At 32.1% G+C, this 15,454-nt stretch overlaps 1 long non-coding RNA gene across 1 annotated transcript; it reads right to left on the bottom strand.

The window, feature by feature from the left end:
* Positions 1-8,453: 8,453 nt before the first annotated feature.
* LOC114409371 lies at positions 8,454-14,937 on the bottom strand. Its single transcript, XR_003666061.1, has 3 exons — positions 14,783-14,937; positions 14,258-14,405; positions 8,454-8,895 (listed from the first exon to the last, which is right to left on the bottom strand). It is a non-coding gene; the product is annotated as an uncharacterized LOC114409371 (long non-coding RNA).
* Between the last annotated feature and the right edge of the window lie 517 nt (positions 14,938-15,454).

The raw sequence follows: 15,454 nt of genomic DNA, 5'->3' as shown, positions 1-15,454 counted from the left end.
TAAATCATTCTAATGTTCAGAAACTCAAAGTCATAGTCTTCATTCTGATGCAGACTCTACACAACTTCATTCTAATTCATAATGCTCTTCATGTAGCCTCTAATGAATTTTCTATGTAAGGCCTTATTGTTCAGTATCTTGCCAAATACTAATTACTTAGAGGGAAGCACACTTCATCGTTCTGATGGGCTTCAAGAATTCTTTCGAGTTCTCAACTTTGTTAGTTGTTCTCTGAACCCTTTTGAGCATCACAAGTATCTCAAAATGAAAGAACATGTTTGCTTCTTAAAGTAATAAACAATGAAACACATAAGCAAAATGTTAGTCATCATCACTTAATGCCATCATCCTTTCAATTTTCATTGTTGATGGTTTGTCATAATTAAAACTAGGGATGAGGATTCAACAACTTCAACCATTTAAGTAAAGATTAAAAATGATTCCCAATGAGTATAAATTTAATTTAAACATCTTTTGTGATAATGATAAAGGTTTTGTTTCCTAAGTACAGAAAACATAATGAGGTCCAACAAGATTTCCATATATCTTACTCAACATGTAATTAAGCATGTGAATTAAGGATTTATCTATATGGCTAACAACAAAAATTGGAATCAAGATCTCTAGCTCATAATTTCATTTTTATTCTTAGACAGATAAAACTTCTGCATGCAAGTACAACATGTGATTTTAATTTACCACAAATAGAAAAATATTTTTGAAAACATTAAATAAACAAGGCCTTACTTTACATGTTTCCCCTATTCCATGTGGATTTGATCTATCAATTGTTTTATCTTGATCTTCAAGGTTCTTTCAACATCTTTTGTCACCTCTCCAGGTTATATGTCAATATTATCATACAGTAAAAACTTATGCACATATTTTCCTAAAACAAAATAAAGCAAACAATAACTCCATACGTATTTATATGCAAAATGTAACACCCAATTTTTTGTAAAATAAATTAAAAAAGATTTTATTTAAAAATAAATAGAGTTTTGGGAAAATAATGAGATTCTTGTAATTAAATAAATAAGGAAAAATATTTTTTTTAATTAAAATAATGGTTTTAAGGTACATAAAGTAAATATATGTTCTTAGAAAATAAAAAGGATGTTTTATTTATTCATTTGATAGGGAGTAAAATAGAGTTTCTTTTTATAAAATAATAAAATAAAGAAAAATAGAGTAAATAATAGGTTGAGAGTATCCTATCTATAGATAGAGACATATTAGGTCAACTTTTACATTGACGATACGTCGCTACACTCTCTCTTCCTCTCAAATTCGTTTTCCCTTCTCCCTCTTGCAAAACCCTTTCTTTTTTCATATACACTCAAACCTATCCCAATAAAACTACAATCCCGACCGTTGGATCATCATGAAATTTTAACACCGGGTTTGAAACTCATTTTTGCACATACCCATCATTGGGATTTATGAAATAATGTCTAGGGTGAGACATATGTCTCTCGCACCTAGCTCTCTTTTTCCTGCATACACCCAAACCTGTCCCAATAAAACTACGATCCCACACTCATTAACCATTGGACTATCGTGAAATTTTAACACCAAAGGAAATAATGTTTGTGGGAAATTTGAACCCCATTTCGGAACTCATTTTCGCACTTCTCTATCGTTGGGATTTGGAAAATAATGTTTGTGGAGAGAGAAATATCCCTCACACGAAGACTATGAAATAGAGGCTCCAATTCATTTTCCTTCTCTCTAACGTTTGGAAACCCTAGTAGAGCAACCAAAGGAAAAGCTTGAAGAATCTTAGGGAATTGCTAGAGATGCCGCTATCACTGTCGGACTACACACGTGAGCCTGCTTAGAGGTAAGGGATGAGTTTATCATAGTTGGGGTTAGAATGAACATGTGTAGGGGTCCTTAGAAGATCAAATTGGGGTTTATTTTGTGATATTTATTGTATTATAATTCTTCCTGTATGATTATAATTATGAGATTGTTGTGTTTGATGGACCAATTGGTGTGACACCCTCTACCCCGACATATATATAAATAAATAAAATATATTGGTACACAAAAATCAAATGGGTAAAAGGTTCACATTCATTTCAATTACCAAATAAACTCATTAAAAATATATTCGGCTCAAAATAAGGCCGTCAAATTTACAAAAATATTTTGTTAAATCAGTGAGGTGAAATAAAATAGACTAACATCATAAAATTAACATAAAACTTATATCCCAATGTCACATCTTATCAGAGCGTTGTGTCCCAACGTCCTTCAGCACAATATTCCTTAAAGCAGTTCACCTAGTCATCTGCTCCCCCGAACACAAAGTTCAAGATCATCACAGGATCCAAACACAAACAGCAAACTGGGAGTGAGTTATCACATTCCTAACTAATAAAGAAACAAGACAACTAGATATACATATCATATAAACAAAATAAAACTTACTTACATGTAATTCACGTAATTCCACCACTTTGTCATTCAAAGTTCACTTTTCATCCATCAATCACACTTTTCAATCATCAATCACATTACACAAGAATCACACGCACTGATCAAGACATAATAACACCTCAATTTCATAATAAATAATTAGCAAGCGCATGAGACAATTATGCTAAGACTCAAGCCTACATGCAATGTGGTACCATGTCAGTGAAAAACCACCCTGGGGCGCTTAGGAGTACATAACAAGACACATCACACAATGGGTTTGCCAGGTCACTCTCACTAAGTAAAATCATAGGGAGACCAGTCAGGGTCACGATGTTTTGCGAGAATGCTCCAACCATATGGGATCAGCATAGGCTTAAAGGAGCACTCAAACCTGATGACCCCCAAGGCCTACACTCCGAAGAGTCCGTCAAGGCCTCTCCTTCCTGATTCAAGTCCAACCCCTAAAATCATTTTAGCACACAGACACTGCTAGTGAATTATACAATACACATGACCTCACACTCGTGTCTTAAACACGTACAACATATTGCGCTACAATTTAACACTGGTTCCTAAATAGGAACCTACACTTTCTCTTTAACACTGGTTCCTAAATAGGAAACCTACACTTTCTCTTTAACACTGCGCATTTACACTTTTCTCAAGATAACACTGGTCGGGTTATTGTACAATTCACAGCTTACAACACAAATAATGTCACATCAAGAATTAATCACACATTTATTCACAACCAAAACTCATTCACAATTTCACATCTCATAATGTCACAATCCACCATCACATGTTTTCACGTATCTCACAATTCAACACCTGTTCTACTTTACACTTTTACTCAATCTCAATAACAATATTATAATCTCAAGGCAACATATTATTCCACAATTCATCACATATTTCATTTATAAGCACTGTTCATGAACTATACAATACCACGACCTCACACTCATGTTTCAAACATGTTTAACACAATTGCGCTACAATTTAACACTGGTTCCTAACTAGGAACCTACACTTTCTCTTTAACACTGCGCATAAACACTGGTCGGGTTATTATATAATTCATAGCTCACGATATAATTAATGTAGCATCAAGTGTTAAACACATTCACTTATTTACAATCGAATATCATGTCCACACTTTAACATCTCATAACATCACATCAACCATCTCATAACATTCCTAATGATATTCATAAGGTACAACATACACATGTTCATCAAATTTAACCATAATATTCTCAAACTCCAACACTTAATAATTTTTGGAATCATACTATAACACTCTACAATATTATTTACATAAATTATTAATATAAATAACAACCTCTATATATATATAAGCTAGCATACATCATATTGAATCACAAATTACAAAGTAAGCTTTCAATGCACAAATTCTAAATAATTATATGAACACTTTGGTCAATTTCAATTATGATATTAACTTTTTAAATTATATATAAAAATCTAAACAACAAGAAAAAGAGAAAATACAAAATTAATATCTCTCTCTAAATTTCTCCTTTATTTCATCAATTCATATTAATTAGAAAAAGTACTCGATTTATAGGGTTCACGCTCAACACAATAGCATATCAATTCCACAACAATTGGTCTGTCAAACATATATAATTCACTGTAATAATTATAAAGATAAAATGAAAATTGCAAAAACACCCCAAAACTCATTCCAATTGATATCTCTAAGGATTCCTACACATGTTCTCACTAATTCCCAATTGTGAATAACTCATCCCTTACCTCTAAGCGGACTCACGTGTCTTCAGCCAGCGATAACAGCATCTCTAGCGGTTCTCTGAGATTCCTCCAATTTTTTTCCTCTAGCTGCTCCGATAGAATTCCTAAACGTCAAAGAGACAGAGAAGGGATTGAAGCCTCCACTTGTACTGTCACCATGCGATTTATGTTTCTCCCTCCAAAAATATTATCTCTCAAATCCCAACGGTTAAAGCGTGCGAAATTGAATTTATAATAACATATCCAAATTTCATAAACATCCAACGGTTAACAAAACCGGGATCGTAGTTTTACCGAGACAGCTCTGGGTTTCTGCGGGAAAGGAAAATGCTACAATGCGCGGGGTATTTCTCTTATCTCAGACATAATATCCAAATTCCCAACGGTGAGAATGCTTGTAATTGGGTTGCGAACGTGGTGCTAAAATTTCACGACGATCCAACGGTGAACAAGTCCGAGATCGTCGTTTTTCTGAGACAGGTTAGGTGGCCTGCGGGAAAAAGAGAGGATTTTGGGAGAAGAGAGAAGAAACAACATTGTGAGGCAGAGGAGGCTGAGGAGTCAGTCTGAAAATTGACCTAGCATGTTGTTATTTATAGCTAGGTGCATTTACGACCTATTGTTTACTCTATTTATTTATTTATTATTTTATAAAAACAAACTTTATTTTATTCTCTACCAAACAATTAAATAAAATACCCTTTTTATTTTCTCTCAAATCATTATTTTAATTAATAATTATATCTCCTTATTTATTTATTTATAAAATCTCATCATTTTTTTTACTCTATTTATTTATAAATAACAATCCTTTTTAATCTAGTTTACGAAAATTGGGATGTTACAATTGGTGCCTTGATGCGAATTGGTTCATAAAATTGAGTGCTCTTGGTATTTTCGTATTTTTGACCTATGATTTTGATATGATTATGTGAAATTGTTTGAGAGGTTTTACTCCCTATGTTGTGAGAAACATTTTTGTATAATTTGTTTGTGTTTTGGATAAGATTTACTAGATTAGCGGGATAAATTGTTATATTGGAATCATGAAATTATGTGTAAGTGATAAATTGAATATGTGATGAATTGTGAGATAACATGTTGCTTTGAGATTATAACATTGTTATTGAGATTGAGTATAAGTGCAAAGTTGAACATGTGTTAATTTGTCAAATATACATAAGCATGTGATGATGGATTATGACATTGTGAGATATTAAATTGTGGACATGGGATATGGTTGTGAATAAGAATATGGTTAATACTTGATGTGACAATACTTGTGTTATGAGTTGTGAATTATACAGTAACCCGATTGATATTTACCTTGAGAAAAGTGTTTATGAGCGAAGTGTTAAAAGGAAAGTATAGGGTTCCAAGTTAGGAGCCTGAAGTGTTAAATTGTAGCACATTGTGTTAAACGTGTTTGAAAACAAGTGTGAGGTTGTGGGTATTGTATAATTCATGAGCAATGTTTGCGTGCAAAAGTTGTTTTAGGGGTTGGACCTGATTCAGGAAGGTGAGGCCATGACGGATTTTTCAGAGTCTATGCCTTGGGTGTAAATACACTCGGTTTGAGTGCTCCTTTAAGCCTATGTTGATCCCATATGGTTGGAGTATTCTCGCAAAGTAGAGTGACCCTGAATGGTCATTTTATGATTTTACTTAGTGAAAATAACCTGACATACCCATTGTGTGGTATGTCTTGTTATGTCCTCATAATAGCCCCAATGTGGTTTTTGATTGACATGGTACCACACTGCATATAGGCTTGAGTCTTAGTATAATTGTTGCATAATGCTTGTGAATTGTTTATTATGAAATCAATGAGTGTTGTTACGTCTTGATTTGAGTGTGTGATTCATGTGTAATGTGATTGGTGATAGAAAAATGAATTTTAAATGATAAAGTGGTGAAGTGACATGGATTGTATTAAGTTGAGCTATGTTATAAATATTTCTATAATGTATTTTGCATATGTCTTTGTTTATCTGTATTTTATTTAGAAATGTAATAACTCACTTCCTATGTGTTGTTTGTGTTTGGATCTTGTGATGATTTCGAATCTTGTGTTCATGGGAGCAGATGACTAGGTGGATGATTTTAAAGAATCTTGTGCTAGAGGACGTTGGGACACAATGCTCTGATAAGAAGTGACATTGAGGCATGGGTTTTTGTTCTAATTGCATGATGTTCCAAACATGTGTTTTACTTTATATTATTTCGTTGTTTAACTTGAGTTCTTTTATAAACTTGGACGACCTTGTTTTGAGCCGGAGATGTTTTTAACAAGTTTTATTTGGTAACAGTGAAGTGAATATGACATTTTTACCCACGTGAATTGGTTTAAGTAATTTGAATAAAATTAATTTGATTAAATTTTGATTTTTTATATGTTTTTCTTAATTATATGTATGTCGGGGTAGAGGGTGTTACACAAAATAAAATAAATTCAGCCCCAGCAAAATCATAATTGGCTACATAGTAAAAACACAAATAAGTTCAATCCACTTGTGTTGAAGCAAAGGAACTAGGCATGATTCATAAAAGAAATGGATACCGAAAATTCTCACTATGCACTCTACATAATCTTTTTGTTTCCATCTGTGATTGAACTTGGTATGGATACATGGGTTATTAACTTTCCACACCAAAGAACATGTAAGTTCCTTGCAAGTATATTCATAAGTATACTTCCTTCCAAACATGGATGATACGTATGAAGCCTTGATAAATATATTCATAAGCAGAATCATCGAAAATATAAAAACTTCGTACCCCATTGCCCAGAGGCTCTTCGCTATGCGAAGGTATGGGGGAGGGATGTTGTATGCAGCCTTACCCTTGCATATGCAAAGAGGCTGTTTCCGGATTCGAACCCATGACCAACAGGTCACCAAGGCACAACTTTACCGCTGCACCAGGGCTCGCCCTCAGAATCATCGAAAATATATTGGAAAGAATTTATTAGATATTGATGAACTTATCCCAATACAAGATAACAAATCACTTATCATAGAGGTGTCACAATTTGTTTTTTCATACTAATCACACAGTCAAAAAAATATTTTGAATAATGTACTAGAAGGAAAAAAAAAAGAGTAAAAGTTCCAATGAGGAAAAAGAATGCCAAAAGTTAACATTGATTACTCCATTGTTTCTTGGCACCTTTAGGTTTGAATTAAACATGTTTTTTTCTCTATGTGAAGTTAATCACCAAATTGACTTAATGTTGTTCAAAACATGGATTATGTTGAAAAGAATTATTGAGAACTGTTCCTTACATGATATATTAAAGGTTGGGAAATTCCATGTAGTATATAGTCAAAGATCTACTCAAGCAAATTATAAAAGCATAGGTAGACACCAAATATTTCATATCATATTGGAAACCATGTCATTTAAAAGAATGTTAAAAGGATACTGTTTTAGTATGTACCAGACACTGATGAAAGAAAAGGTTATTGCAAGATCCTAAAATGTAGCACACATTCTTTTCTCGAAACACATTCCAATATAAGATTCACATCCTTTGCAACCAATATCTTTAGAATGTTGGTGTACATCTCCCCATATTATTTTCCTTGAGGTTTGCACGCCTCTCTTGCATATATATTTTGATGGCAAAAAAATAACTTCCAAAAAGAAAAATGGGTTCTCAAAATATCCTAAGCGCAACTTAATTTTACAATAATTGTTTAGAAATAAAAAAAAAAAACATCAAGCATATAATCATAACCATAAGTTATTGTAGATTACCTGAATTTGTGAATTGGTAGACTTAATAAACCCTTTAACGACACTTAACACCTACTCAGTAGATCTATATTCCTCAAGGGTATTCTTAATATATCCAAAAGTGACAATAATTTTAGAATAGAGAAACTTCAAAAATTTAAGCAAAGTAGAAAAATGATGCCCAATGAGTTTAAATTTAATTTAAACATCTTATGTGATGATGATAAAAGGTTGTGTTTCCTAATTAAACAAGGAAAACAAAAAGAGGTCCAATGAGACTTCTATATGTCTTAGTCAACAAACAATTAAGCATGTGAATTAAGGATTTATATATATCACTAACAACGAAAATTGCAATAAGGATCTCTAGTTCTTGTAGTTTCATTTTTCTTCATAGACAAATAAAACTTCTGCATGCAAGTACAACATGTGATTTTAAAATACCAAAAATAAAAAATATTTTTGAAAGCATTAAATAAACAATGTCTTACTTCAATTGTTCCCCTTGCTCCATGTGAATTAGATCTATCAATTATTTTATCCGTATCTTGAAGGTTCTTTCTTCAACATCTTTTGTCTCCTCTGCATGTTTATTGTCAAAATTATCATATAGTAAAAGCTTACACACATACTTTTCCAAAAATAAAATAAAATCAACCTCAGCGAAACCATGAGTGCTACATAAAAAAAAGTTCAATCCACTTGCATTGAAGCAAAGGAACTAGGCATGGTTCATAAAAGAAATGGATACTAAAAATTCTCACTATGCACTCTACATAAGATTTTCGTTTCCATCTGTAATTGAACTTGGTATTGATACATGGGTTATTGATGCTCCACACCAAAGAACATGTACCTAGCTACTTCCTGGAAAGTCTTCAAGCCCAAAAGTAATTAAATTACCAACTATAAGGAAACTATGAAGCATGGGTAGCACCTGGCAAAACAAAACTTAAAAAGTAGCACCATTGAAAAAGTTAGCTACAATTGGATTTCAAATACAAACATTTTTAAAAGTTGCTCTATTATTACGGCTATGGTTGGGACATAATAAGCTATGAATGCATTTAAACTTTAACAGAAACCATCGATGGCTTATTATGATGAAAAATGCATTCGTTGATCTTAATTCATGCACTATAAAGAGGAATACTATAGAAAAGATTAACATAAGCATGACAAAAAAAGAATACCATTGCAGGATACTTAACTGCTTTCAAGAAAAGAAAAACATTGAATATACTCAAAGATCATGTACAAAGAAAGTAAGAAATGATTATACAAGCTCCTTTAAATTTAGAGTCAAGCTCCATTTTTGTAACTACTCTCAAGTCCAGGAAAAGATTAACCACAATTAAAGCTTAACAAAGAGATGAAGGGTTTGAAGGAATATGGACAAATGCCACAAGTAGCTGATAAACCGCTTTTTGAATAATATTTTGTTAGTTTTTGTGTCATTTACATGCATTTTCTTGGCAGAACTTATGTTTGGACACTAGTTTTGTATTGGAGGAGTATAGCCACTCAATCAAGTGAAAGCGTTTGAAATTGTATGATTTTATGAAGATCTGAAGACTCTGCACTTGATAACGGTTGTGGTACATTTACCACGAGAGTGGTAAGCAACACGACCATGATGAGAGCATAATTGCCCTCCAGAACAATGCCAACCATCCAACAACGGTTGTAACGCTATGTTTTATTAATTGATTGTTCAACTGATTAAATTAAATTACAAGAGAAATTAAATTTAAGTTAAGTGCTTGAATGAATTAATTAATTGATGAGTTAGTGATGTTGAGCATGTGTTCTATGTGTATTAGTGAATTTTGGTGTGTTTAGGCCTAAAGGGATGGGTTTTGATTTATGAGAGAGGTAAGGGTACTTAGTAGAAGCCTAAGTGCAGATAGAGAGACTCTAGAGAGTCATAAAATACCTCTCATAAACCTTTATATTCAAAAATATCTCATAAAAAAAACTTTTAATTTTCCACTCACTTCCTCTTTTCCCAGAAATCACCATTGGAGAAGCTCAGAGCTTTGGTGTTGTGCAAAAAAGAAGCTCTTTTCCTCCTTCTTTAATTTTTGTTGGTTGCCCCTATGTAAGGCAAACCCCTTTCTTTCTCTCTTTGTGTTCATTCTCGTTTCCCCCATGAACACCCTTCAAAACTCCATGAAAGTGTTCAATTGTAAGGTTTTAATGTGTTTTCTATTGGTTTTGGGGTTTTTGATGGTATGGATGATGTAGAACTACTATAAGAGTGAAGGAAAGCTTCCATTTTGGACCCAAACTCTCTCCCTTTTTTCATCTTCTTCATTCCAAAGCTAACTCATTGAGTTGATAGGTAAGGAAAGCTCACCCCTTTCTTATTTTGGATGTTTTGAAATGTTTAGAAAATGTTTTGTTGAAGCTTAAATCCGTCGTTGAATATTTTGGATTGAAAGGAATGATTTTTTTTTTATCAAAGATGATGTCTTCGCTTAAAAATCATAACTTTCTGCAGTTTTGAATCATTTTAACCGATTACATCATGTGATGATTGGTTAAAATGAGCTCCAGAGGTTGATTTTTTATTCTGGGCTGATTGCAATCAATTAATTCAAGCCTGAAGACTATTTTGTTTATATGAGCTTTGTTGCAATCAATTACAATGGCCACAACATGGTTATAGTGTCTAATTTTGGGAAAGTAATCTTCATGAAAGATGTAGATCAAGATGTTAGCTAAGTAATGGTTTTGGTTTCACTTATAAATGTTGTGTATAACTCTAGAAATGATTAAATTAGTGAATGATGATCAAGTTGTCGGTAATAAGTAAAAGTTTTATAAAGACTGTAACTTTAGGCATAGTATGCTTCTAAAGCAGGCTTTTGGGAAAACATACATGTTGGATATAATCCTCATAGCCTTCAAATGAGACAATAAACAACTTGATTGAGTTAGTATATCTTTATTTATCATGTTGTTGTTAAGAATATTATAATTATGATCAGATAACTATGTCAATTGATGAATATCTTGTGTTGTGTTGGATGATTTCATGATGATGATATAAGATGTGGTTAAGATTCTGTTGTTTTATAATTAGAGTTGACTTTATGTGAGATCATGAGATTTACATCCATATGAGTTTTGGTGAGTTGTTTGTAAGAATCCAAGGGATTGGAATGTCTTGCTATGCTTATTGAACTATAGGTGAGTTTATGAGTGTGATGAGCATATGAATGGTGAATCTATGATCTTATAGCCTCTTATGGTGTTGATGTTGATGAATGAATGTGTGATGATGTATGATATTGATTTGAATGATCATAACATACATACATTGATTAATGACATTGCATGTGAGTTGGCACGTAAGTTGCGGGTAGCCAATGGGCCCTCAACCTAGTGTTAGAGGTTTTCGTGGTGGCTAACGCTAAATGCGCCTATAAAATGAATGGGTGGATGAATTCCTAGATAAGTTAAGGTCTTTGCAAACCTTACTGAGGTAAGCCACTATCCAAACTCATCCATTTTTTATAAAATTATACTAATTTATAAGGTTATTTTGAGTCCCTAATGGTCAGACCATAGAGTATGACTATGTTAAGAGATGTACTTGAGTTAATCACTCAAAGGTAAAATCTTTCGAGATTAAAGAGCCAGCATGGCATAACATGATAGTTAGACATGCACATTGATATTTATGACTTGAAAGTGATGTGTTACTTGATGAGTTGTATAATTACATTGATATTGGAAACGTGAAGGATTTTTTTATGTATCTCGTGAAATTGTGATCTTATGTTTTCTTTCAAAATGAGCTTACCGTTGCATTTTTTTTGTTGAACTGTGATCATCATGTCATTTGATACAGGAACAGATTATGATGTAGCTTCTAAGGAGCATGTCACTCAGGGATAAGGTGGACATGGTGAGATCCAACCCTCGGTCATTTATTTATGTTTTGTCTTAGTGAGGACTAACTTAGGGTTTAGATATAGTTTTGGATCTATGTTGTATATGCTCCCTTAGTGGGATCCTTGAGATTTGTTTATGATGTTGTGCCTAGGGACACACATACCTTTTTGTTTTAAGTCTTGAGGACCTTTTATAGGTGAGGTTTATTTGATATGCTTATATTCGTGAATAATTTATACATATTTTCATTAATTTAAACTAATTCAATAGTTTTATAAGGAGTAAAAGTGAATCATTCCGCGTTAAAGTCTTGGTGTTTCATGCATCCGAGATTGTTACATCAGTCAGGTTAAATTTGACTGTGGTCGTGGTAAACCATGAGGGTCATAGTTAATCCACAATGCCCAAGAGCTTCAACGTTACTTTTTTACAACCACGACCATTGTGGATTTTACCAAGGTCGCAGTGCGCCTTTTTGAACTAATATTTTTTAGGAAGCTATAAATAAGACTTTGAACCTTGTAATAAAAAATTATCTTTTGATCACTTGTATAATTTTTTTATGAATTTTGAGAGAACCTTGAGGTTTTTTGAGAGCTGTGAAGCGTAGGCAACACCATGAGGACAGATCATGATCATTGTTTCTACCTTGTTGGTATGTCTAAGCTAATTTTTATAGGCTTTCTAGTTTTGCTTTGACCATGAGCGGCTAATCACCCTAGTCTAGGGGTTATGATGTAATTATTCAATTGTGCCCCTTTCCTTTGTTCTTAATGAAATTCCTCAGTGTTTTATGTTAATTAATCCTCTTCATTATTCTTATTGTTTAATTGGGAAGTGGTCAATACTATGCTTAATCAAATGTATTATGATGATCATTTGTGTATGTTGGGTAGACCAAGGTAAAGAATGTTTTGCACCAAATTGCATGATCAAACTATTTAGTAATCTCTGGTAGATTAATTAATCTGTAATTGATCAACCCTTGTTTTGATTATAATCCTTAACTTGGAACAATAAATCTATAATCATTGGAGAATTGGTTCAAGGTAAAAGCATCGTTAGACCTTAATTATATACTTTTGATTGATTATGTAGGCTTTGTAAGTAAGTTCATAAGCATAGTCATTTAAAATAAATTGGAAAGCATTTATTATATATTCAAGAAATTATTCGAATACAAAATAACAAATCACTTTCATAGAGGTGTTGTAATTTGTTATTTCCATTCATACTAATCACACAAACAGTAAAATTATTTTGAATAAAGTACTAGAAGGGAAAAAATATATATTATTGAAAACAAGTAAAAGTTCCAAATTCTTCCCAGGCCCAAACATGAAAATATTAGAACAATACCCAAATATAGGTAACACTAATTACTCCATCATTTCTTGTCACCTTTAGGTTCGGATTACACTTGTTAATTTTCTCTATATGAAGTAAATAATCAAATTAACTTAACGGTGTAGTTGGAAACATGGATTTTGTTGAAAATAATTATAGAGAACTATTCCTTACAAGATTTATTAAAGATTGAGAAGTTTAATGCACTGGACAGTCAAAGATCTGCTTAAGAAAATTATAAAAGCATAGATAGACACAAAATATTTGATATCATATTGGAAACCATGACAATTGCAAGAATGATAAAAGGATAATGTTTTAGTGTGTAACAATATCTTCAATATATGAGCCTAAAAGAGCACACAAACATATTCCAATATAAGATTCACATTGTCTGCAATCAATATCTTCAGAATGTTGGTCTAGATCTCCCCCATATTTTTTTCCTTGAGTTTTCACACCTCTCCTATCTATATTTTTTGATGGGGAAAAATGTCCCTAACAGAAAAATGGTTGCTCAAAATATTCTTGGTGTAACTTATTTTTACAATAATTAATTAGAATTAGAAAAACATCAAGCATATAATCATAACCATAAGTTATTGTAAATTACCTGAATTTGTGAATTAGTAGACCCTTTTAACGATATTCAACACCTCCTAAGTAAACATATATTCCTTAAGTGTCATCCTAATATATTCAAAATCGACAATAATTTTAAAATAGAGAAACTTCAAACATTTGAGTAAAGTAGAAAAATGATGCCCAATGAGTTTAAATTTAATTTAAACATCTTGGGTGATGATGATAAAGGTTTTATTCCCTAAGCAAGGAAAACAGGGGGAGGTCCAACAAGACTTCTATATATCTTCCTCATCAAACAATTAAGCACGTAAATTAAGGATTTATATGGCTAACATAAAAAATTGCAATCAGGATTTCTAGCTCTTGTTATTTCATTTTTCTTCATAGGCAAATAGAACTTCTGCATGTACAACATATGATTTTAATTTACCGCAAATAGAAAATTATTTTTGAAAACATTAAATAAACAAGGTCTTACTTTAACTTATTTGCCTCGCTCCGTGTGGATTTGATCTATCAATTGTTTTACATCTTGATCTTCAAGGTTTTTTCAGCAACATCTTTGGTCCTTCTCCATGTTGTTTGTGAATATTATCATACAGTAAAAGCTTACGCACTTATTTTTCCTAAAACAAAATGAAAAAAAAAAACAAAAACTCTATATTTTCATATGCTTTAAAAATAAGTTCAATCCACTTGCATCGAAGCAAAGGAACTATGCATGGTTCATAAAAGAAATTCACATACTCAAATGCCATTTGTGATATTCGTGCATACAAATGCACAGGAACAAAGAGTTTTTTAAGTTTTAGTCATCAATTTTTTTATTAGATACAAACTAGTATACTATCATCTGGGTTTAATTCTGCCAACCAAAAAAAAATGAGTTTAATTCTTAACTATTCTCACAATATGATTTCAAAGAAATGGAATGAGGGTAGAGCGAATAATAAAAAATCTACATGAGATAAATTGAAGAAAGGAAGAGAAAAGAAAAACCAACATGATGTTTGGAGGTAGAGTTCGTAGTTTGGTTTGCCATGGATGTGCTCAAAGATTGACCAAAGGAGATGGAGATGAGAGGAGTGAATGGAAGAGAGTGAAGGTGAAGAAAATACGAGTAACGCTCTTTAAAGAGAGTAAAGTGATCCAACATTGTATTTCACGTGTCGTTTAATGCGCAAGTTGTTTTCCCATCCTTTCTACATATTACGTTGGGACCATCGCTCTTAACGGAAACATTAATTCATTATAACATTTGAGATTTATGTACAACAAGTATAAGAATGTTATACAGCGAGGAAATTAATAATTACAGTTTTTCTTACACGGATGAACCAAACACATTTTATTGGTGAAAATTTATTTAAAGTTATAAGAGTATTAGTAGGTTTATTAAATACAAGACACAAAAAACAGGTTTATCAAATAGGGAGTAATGTTCACATAATTTCGTAACGTCCAATAAATTTTAACTAGTAAAGAAAACTATATTCACAAGCGTGTTGCTAGAATATTTCTGATATTTTTAAGATTTGAAATGTGTATGTTTATTTGTAACTCTTTCTTGATACTTTAATAGGAATTTTAATAAATAAAATCAATAAAGTTAATATATTAAAATATAGATGGTATTTATTATTTTCATCATTAAATATTTTATTTGAAATAAGTT

The sequence above is a fragment of the Glycine soja genome, chromosome 4 (assembly GCF_004193775.1).
Source record: "Glycine soja cultivar W05 chromosome 4, ASM419377v2, whole genome shotgun sequence".
Taxonomy (NCBI): Eukaryota; Viridiplantae; Streptophyta; class Magnoliopsida; order Fabales; family Fabaceae; genus Glycine; species Glycine soja.
This window is presented reverse-complemented; position numbering and strand designations above follow the sequence as displayed.